Genomic DNA, 9,230 nt, shown 5'->3' with positions numbered 1-9,230 from the left:
TAGGTAGATTTAATATACACTGATCAACAAACCACACCAAAATACACATTTTCAAGTGAACAAGAAACATTTATTAAGATAGACCAAGACTCAATAGCAGAGCATTTGTTCAGCATACATAAGGCCCTGGGTTCTATTTCCAGCAAGTGCACATGCCCCAGGGTCAATCCCAAAGCCATTAAAAAACTAATATAATTTTTCAAAGACCCAGAAAACTACTAAAGCAAGAATAGATCATTTTTTAGGCCAGTAAACAATTTTTAAAAATCTTTTGGTTTGCTTTAAGACAGATTCTCACTAAATAGAATTGGCTGGCCTAGAACTCACTATGTAAACCATACTGGCCTCAAAATCTTAGAGATCTGCCTGTCTCTACCTCCTAAGTGCTGAGACTAAAGGTGAGAGCCACCACATGTGGCTCAAATCAACACGTTTGAGGCAATGTCTCATATAGATTAGACTGATCTGGAGCTCACTACATAGGACAGGCTTACTTCAAACTCACAGCTCTCCTTCAGCCTCCCAAGTGTTGCTATGACAGGCATGAAGCACCATGCCCATCTCTAATTGATCTCAGAAGACACAATCCAAAGGATCCCAACAATCACCAAAAGCTAATATAAGGAGTGATTCCTGTCAACACTTTGATTTATGTCAATAACCTTGGACTTTTGTCATCCAGGACTATGAGAGAATAAATTTCTATTTTAAGCCAAAGTAATTATTGGAGGATTCAAGTCAAACAGAGTATATTTTTAACCACAATGAAGTTAAATTATACATCAATTATAAACATTTCTGGAAAATCCAAGTAGAGGAAACTAAAACACACTTTTAAATAATATATCAGTGAGAGTACTCACAACAAGAAATAATGAGGTCTGGGGGTGTAGCTCAGTGGCATAACTCAAGGTTGGTATTTAGTATGCCGATGATACCAGATTTGACAGATTTGATCCCAGCACCATGATTTGACATATAGATAGATGACAGGCAGATAAATGGGTGATGGATAGAGAGATAGATAGATAGATAGATAGATAGATAGATAGATAGATAGATAGATAGATAGATGGAAAACAACACTTCAATATGAAATTATAGAGCATGTTTTCGATGGCTATGTAATTCTATGGTAAAATATGTTACCTAGCATGAACAGGCCTCTGGTTCAATCTTAACAGTAACAATAAAAAACTTTGAATGGAATAAAAAGAAAACCCAAGTGGGATGCCACTAAAATGATACATTGGTGAGATTCTAGAGAACTTAATGCTAATATTAGAAAGCAAGGATCTATTCCTACTAGCTGGAGATGGAGAGACTGAAGTGGCCACCTCCTGTAGCCAGGCAGGACATTCAGTAGGAGGAGGGGGACATCCCACCCATGAAACCTTAAACCCAAAATTTGTCCTGCCTACAAGGTACACAGGGATAAAGGTGGAGCAGAGACTGAGTGAAAGATCAACCAATGATTGGCCCAACTTGAGACCCATTCCATGTGAGAAAGCCAAGCCCTGATACTATTAATGATACTCTGCTATGCTTGCAGACAAGAACCTAGCATAACTATCTTCTGAAACGTTTTCTCCAGCAGCAGATAGAAACAGATGCAGACTCATGGCCAAATACTGGACGGAGCTTGGGGAGTCTTGTAAACAGTGGGGTATAGACTTAAGCAAGCCAGGAGATCAAGGACACCATAAGAAGATCTACAGAGAATCCCACCCCTCCCAGGCAGACCTGCTCGCTGTGAGGGCCTCTGGGAAGAGGCAGGGAACAACATGGCAGATGGCAAGGAGCCAGAGAAGAAAAGGAGAATAGAGGGGCTCCTGGCTGAGAAAATGGGTGTTGGTGATGGGTGTGGGGACACTGGAGACTGGAAAGGTCACTGGAACCATGTAAAGAAGTTCCTCGACCGGTCTGGACCCTTCACACACCCTGATTTCGAACCAAGCACTGAATCACTCCAGTTCTTGTTCGATACATGTAAAGTTCTAGTCATTGGAGCTGGTGGCTTAGAATGTGAGCTTCTGAAAAAATCTGGCACTGTTTGTTTTTAGACCGATTCATGTTATAGACATGGACACTATAGATGTTTCCAATTTAAATAGGCAGTTTTCATTTAGGCCTAAAGATGTTGGAAGACCCAAGGCTGAAGTTGCTGCAGAATTCCTAAATGAGAGTTCCTAACTGCAACGTGGTCCCACATTTCAACAAGATTCAAGATTTAAATGACACTTTCTACTGACAATTTTATATTATAGTATGTGGATTGGACTCTATCATAGCCAGAAGTTGGATCAATGGAATGCTGATATCTCTTCTAAATTATGAAGATGGTATGTTGGATCCAAACTCCATTATACCTTCAAAAATAGGGGGACAGAAGGCTTTAAAGGAAATGCCCGAGTGATTTTTGCCCCAATGACTGCTTGTATTGAGTGCACTCTGGAACTTTACGCACCACAGGTCAATTTCCCCATGTGTACCATTGCATCTATGCCCAGGCTCACAGAACACTATATCAAATATGTAAGGATATTGCAGTGGCATAAAGACCAGCCTTTTGGAGATGGGGTTCCATTAAACAGAAATGACCCTGAACATATTCAGTGGATTTTCCAAAACTCCATAGAGAGAGCATCACAATATAATATTAGAGGTGTTACCTACAGACTCACCCAAGGGGTAGTAAAATGAATCATTCCTGCAGTAGCTTCTACAAATGCAGTCTTTGCAGCTGTGTGTGCCACTGAGGTTTTGAAGATAGCTAGCTACAAGTGCGTACATTCCCCTTAATAATTACTTGGTATTCAATGATGTAGATGGACTGTATACACACATTTGAAGCAGAGAGATAGGATAACTGTCCTGCATGTAGCCAACTTCGTCAAAACATTCAGTTTTCCCTGTCAGCTAAACTACAAGATGTTTTAGACTATCTAACCAATAGTGCTTCTCTGCAAATGAAGTCTCCAGCTATCACATTAGAGGGGGAAAAATAGGACACTTTACTTACAGCTAGTAACGTCTATTGAAGAATGAACAAGGTCCAATCTTTCCAAAACATCAAAATAACTGGGACGAGTTGATGGACAAGAGCTGGCTGTTGCTGATATCACTACACCACAGACTGTACTATTCAAACTTCATTTTACTTAAGGAAAATAAATCTGCACATATTAGAAAATTCATAGAATATATTTTATAAATGGTATGGAATTGTAGAGCAAGGAAGATGAGACAGAGGAGAACACCCAAGAAAGGAAGTTTAATTGATGTCATTTTTAGCATTTGTGTGGCTAGAATTTGACATATCTATATCTATATCTATATCTATGACTGACTCTTTCTTAACTTTATAAGTTTCTCTTGAAGACTGAACTTTGGGGTTGGGCTAGTAAGCACATTCATTTTATTACTATGGAAAGCTATGTCTCCAGAAAAGATTATGAACAAATGTATTGCTTCTTTAAAGCAGGACAAACACTGTCTTTTGTGTGAGTTTGTTGTTGTCAAAGAGCATATTCCTTGGCGTGCATTTGAATATCCACATGAATAGAAATGTATCCTTGAATGGAAATGAGGTATTATGTCTTTTAAGAACATTAAATATTTACAACCTGACATCTAGAGTATATCACACATAGGCAGTTTCTTCATTACTATTCATATAATTATGACTATTCATGTATGTATTAACTATTGCAGTTTAACTTGTCCATGATAATTTGTAAACAGTATTAGAGATTCATACCTGTGCATGATTACAACATATTTTCATGTATTTGTTTGCAATGTCACAGAGACCAGTATGCACAAATTTAAACTAAGACATGGCTGTTCAAAGAAAATTAATGTTTAAACAGTTATCATTGATGCTATTGTACTATTTATTAATAAAATAGTACATTGTCTACTTTAAAAAGAAGAAGAAGAAGACCTACAGAGTTAACTAATCTGGGCCCATGAGGGCTCACAGAGACTGAACCACCAAACAATAAAACTCTAAAACCATAAAAAAAGGAAGAAAGAAATTAAAGTCAAGCACAACCCAGGAAAGACACTTGATGTTGACTTCTGGCCTCTACACACACATGTGTACATACTAACAAGTGCATATGCCACACACATCTATACACACATGCACACAGGCGTGTGCACACACATACACAGTCAACAAATGAGTAAATGTTTAGAAATTCCAAGTAAGGAGAAGAAAGGCGATTATAAACATCGGTGTTGAGATAAGAAGATTCCTGAAACCAAAAGTTGCTTGGTCTCCTTGCTTACTTATTTTACTTTTGTTATTGTTTCTTGAAAGGTCTTAATATGTAGCCCAGAGTAGCCTCAAATTAGCTATGCAGCAGAAGATGACAAATTGGTCTCCTGTTTCAGCCTCCTGAATGCTGCTGAGGTTATAGGCTCCAAAGTTGGTTCTTTCAAAAACTAAAATAAGATAAATAAAAGTATTGTGATACTTAACAAAAAAAAGAAAGAAAGAAAGAAAGAAAGAAAGAAAGAAAGAAAGAAAGACAAATTATCAGTATGAAAATGAGAGAAGAAGGGCTCAGTGGTTAAGAGCACTGACTGCTCTTCCAGAGGTTCTGAGTTCAAATCCCAGCAACCACATGGTGGCTCACAACCATCTATAATGGGATCCAATGCCCTCTTCTGCTGTTCTGAAGACAGAGACAGTGTACTCACGTATATAAAATAAATAAATCATTAAAAAAAATTAAAAAGAAAATGACAGAAGAGATGACACAGACACTAAGGGAATAACAGCAAAACATGATAACCAATCATACCTAAAAAGTCAATGCCAGACACATTAAAAGCTCACTAAAGAGAAATCGGATACCTGCGTAGATGTTAAGTATTGAATAACACAGCTGAAAACTTTCTCGAGGAAACTCCATGTCTAGATAGCATCGCTACTAAGTCTAACTAGCTTTCAAAAAACAGATATGACTGGTTCTACAAGAAATTCCCCCCCAAAGTGAGCAAGAGAATAGAGTTTGTAGCCTATTCTAGGAGGCCAGCATTACCCTGTTACCAAACTCAGACAAGCACAAAAGAAAACCACAGACTGATATTCTCCATAAATATCTATGGAAAGTTTTTAAGAAAAACCTTAAGAAAAGCAAAAACTTAGAAGCTGAATCCCACAGTAGATCAGCAGATAATGCAAGTGGTGTTTATCTCAGAAATAAGGTCAGTTTTACATCATTAATCGATGTAACACAGAAGACTCCACTTTGTCTGCTTTTATATCTCAAGGATTAAGGACTAGTTAACTTTACATGTCCCCAGATTGGTAACATTGTTAAGTGCTGAAGATGGATATGATGGTTTGTGCCCCTAATCCCAGAATCTAGTAAGCTGAAGCAAGCCAATTGTGAGTTTAAGACTATTCTAGTCTACACAGCTTGCCAGGGTTATATAGAGCTACTCCAAAAAACTTCAATACAACTGAAGCTCTAGCTCCTTGATAGAACACTTGATTTACATGAGCAAGACCTTGAATTCTATCCCCAGTAATGACCCCCCTCAAAAGTCAAGCTGTCTTCCGAACCTGCTGTAATCTAGCTCCCTTCCCTCAGGGTGCATTTATCAAAATGAACTTTGTGTATCTGTATTCTCCTCTGGCCTTCAAGAAGAAACAATGATGCCCTTTATAGTGATAACTGCACATTTGTCTAAAGGTAACTCCCTCTGAAGTTTTCGTTGGTGTTGTTTGCTTTCCTTGTCTTTTACTCCCCTTGGGAAAATGTTAAGAATTAATCCAAAAAAGAGACCATTTAGTTGCTATAGGTACACTTCAGGAGTATGGTGTCCAAATAAAAGTATTAAATGTGTTATATCTAAAAGTAGGAGAAAAAAGCTTATTAAATTGTGGGGGGTTTTGTGGCTCCTGTGAATATTTTTACATGAAAAGACATGTCTGTTATGATTATGAGAAAAAGAAAGAAACTTAATTCCAATATGAAGAAGAGCTTCTGATACAGCTGAGTCTTCTGTGGTTTTGCTTTTTGTTGTTTTGAGCAGGCTCTCAGTTCATAGCCCTGGCTTTCCTGTAGCTCACTACCAGGCTAGTCTTCAAAGATCTGCCTGCCTCGGCCTCATGGAGTGCTGAGCATAAAGAAAAATTCAATTGTCAGAATATATATGGAATCTGAGTTTGCATAGAATAAGGATTACATTATTTAAACTTTTAAACATTCCCTGTACAATTCTCTATGGCTTTGCTGTTGTCTTGTGCTATGCTACAGAAGGAGCCTGGAGCCTCACTCCTGCATAAGATACAAGTGTTCTGCCTCTTAGTGACACACCCTACCCCTCACCCACTCAGGAGTTAACTGAGTCTCCATTGTTTCTACAACCGTGCACACACACAGGAAAACTGGTAAACAGAATGATAACAAACAGACATCCTGGAAAAAAAGCCCCTTATAAAACTTTCACATTGCTGCTTGAAATGATAAGGATTTCACATGTTAGCTCTAACAGAAACTTTCAGATTCTAACTCCAAAAATTTGGATACAATATTAAGTTGAGAGACCAGCAGGATGCCTCCATCAGGTAAAGGTACTTGCCACCAAGCCTGATGATCTTAGTTATATTCCTCAGGGCCCATCTGATACAAGGAGAGAACAAATTTCCACAAGTTGTCTTTTGACCTCCAGATGTGTGCAATGGCAAATTTGTGCCTACAGAAGTGTGTATACATAAAATAAATAAGCAAATGTAATACTCATTTTTTAAAAGTTTGTTAATAAATATACTAGACAGATTATAAACTGATAGTTCAAAGTAGAAAACAGATATACTGGCCAATGAATACAATATTATATTCTTCTTTCCTACAGTGACACTACCCTTAGATAGAAAGAAAGAAAGAAAGAAAGATAGAAAGAAAGAAAGAGAGAGAGAGAGAGAGAGAGAGAGAGAGAGAGAGAGAGAGAGGGAGGGAGGGAGGGAGGGAGGGAGGGAGGGAGGGAGGGAGGGAGGGAGGGAAGGAAGGAAGGAAGGAAGGAAGGAAGGAAGGAAGGAAGGAAGGAAGGAAGGAAGGAAGGAAGGAAGGAAGGAGAGAAAAGAAAGAAGCCTAAGTGTTAGGATAAATTTTACTTTTACAATAAAAGCCTTTTGCGGACTATAAATTACAAAGTAAAAATAGATCATTACACACATGGTATGCACTCACTGATAAGTGGATACTAGCCCCAAAGCTCCAAAGAACCAGGATATAATTCACAGGCCACATGAAGCTCAAGAAGAAGGAAGACCAAAGTGTGGATACTTAGGTTCTTCTTAGAAGGAGAACAAAATACTCACAGGAGCAAATATGGAGATAAAGTGTAGAGCAGAGACTAAAGGAAAGGCCACCCAGAGACTGTCCTACCTGGGGATTCATCCCATATACAGTCACCAAACCCAGACACTATTGAGAATGCCAAGAAATGCTTGCTTATCATATATCTGCCTCCTGAGAGGCGCTGCCAGAGCCTTATAAATATAGAGTCGGATGTTAGCAGCCAACCATTGGACTGAGCACAAGGTTAATAGAAGAGTTAGAGAAGGGACTGAAGGAGTTGAAGGGGTTTTCAACCCCATAGGAAGAACAACAATATCAACCAACCAGACCCCCAGAATTCCCAGGGACTAAGCCATCAACAAAGGAGTACACGTGGTTCCAGCTGCATATGTAGAAGAGGATGGCCTTGTCATGCATCAATGGAAGGAAAGGTCCTTGGTCCTATGAAGGCTCAATAGATGCCCCAGTGTAGGGGAATCGAGGGCGGGGAGGTAGGAGTGGGTGGGTGGGTGGAAGAACACCTTCATAGAAGCAGGGGGAGGGAGGGAAATGTTTCCAGGAGGGAGGGAAACTGGGAAAGGGGATAACATTTGAAATGCAAATAAAGAAAATATCCAATTAAAAATATAACAATAACAACAAAACCAAACCAAAAAACAGATCATTACACAGAAATCTAATGAATATCTTTGACCTGTGAATGAAATTTTTTGTCTAAGTCATTATACTTAACAAATACATCCACAGTGACATCATCAGTTGGAATCCTCTGAAGGTTATACATTTATTTCAACTATATTACATGTCATTCCTTGGAAGATGAACTTTCAATCACCAACTTTTTGGCTTATAAGAATGGTGTCTGCAGGGCTGGAAAGATTGCTCAGTGGGTAAAGGTGCTTACTACCAGGCCTGATGACCTGAGTTTGATTCCAAGGATCCACAAGGTGGAAGAAGAGAACCAATTCATGTAAGTTTTCCTCTCTCTCTCTCTCTCTCTCTCACACACACACACACACACACACTCACCATATGCCATGATATATACACAGACACATAATTGATTTATTAATTAATCAAATCAAAATAAAGAATAGTGGCACCTCAAAGGGGGAAATCTTCTAGGCTAATTTCTTTTATCAATTAAAAAAATCTTCAAAATGTAACATGTGTTTCTACCAAAAAAAAATGTGGTTGCATTTTTCCTCTACTGACTATATTCACAGATGAATACAACAGAGATGGAAATTAAGACACAGCCATTAAAATAAATAAGTTAATCATTCAGAGGAAATCATTGACTCACCAGCATTTAGAAAGCTGTTTGTTTCGATAGGATCTCATGTAGCCCTGGCCTCTCTTGAACTCTGTATGTAGCTGAAACAAGCCTTGATCTTCCTGTCTCTGCCTCCCAAGTTCTGGAATTACAGATGTGTGTCACCATGCCTAGCTTGCTGTCATTTTTTATGACAAAAACCTCTGCCTCCTCTGGCAGTCTCCAGTTTACCTCCTTCTAAGTTATAATAAGTTTTCAGGGTTGGAGAGATGGCTCACTGGCTAAGAGTACTGGCTGCTCTTCCAGAGGACCAGGGTTCAATTCCCAGCACCCACATGGTAGCTCAGAACTGTCTGTAACTCCAGTTCTAGGAGATCCAACACCCTCACACAGACACATATGCAGGCAAAACACCAATGCACATAAAATAATAATTTAAAAATCTAAAGGAAAAAATAATTAATTTGACTAGGAACTTGAGAAGTATTCCCAATTCCCAATTCTGCCTTAACCCAAGATAATATGACCAACTATTGCAAGGTCTCAAACATGATTTCAACTTAATCCACAGTAGGCAAAAGTGGCATTTTACAAATATACTCCTTCAGTTGGGAATGGAGTTCAACAGGAGG

The 9,230-nt window shown here is 38.7% G+C and overlaps 1 pseudogene; it reads left to right on the top strand.

Moving 5' to 3' along the window:
- The first annotated feature begins 1,784 nt into the window (after positions 1-1,784).
- Positions 1,785-3,165, top strand: LOC110287273 (NEDD8-activating enzyme E1 catalytic subunit-like; annotated as a pseudogene).
- The last annotated feature ends 6,065 nt before the right edge of the window (positions 3,166-9,230 follow it).

Source organism: Mus caroli, unplaced genomic scaffold (genome assembly GCF_978045245.1).
Source record: "Mus caroli unplaced genomic scaffold, Mus_caroli_1 scaffold_5, whole genome shotgun sequence".
NCBI classification, from domain to species: domain Eukaryota; kingdom Metazoa; phylum Chordata; class Mammalia; order Rodentia; family Muridae; genus Mus; species Mus caroli.
This window is presented reverse-complemented; position numbering and strand designations above follow the sequence as displayed.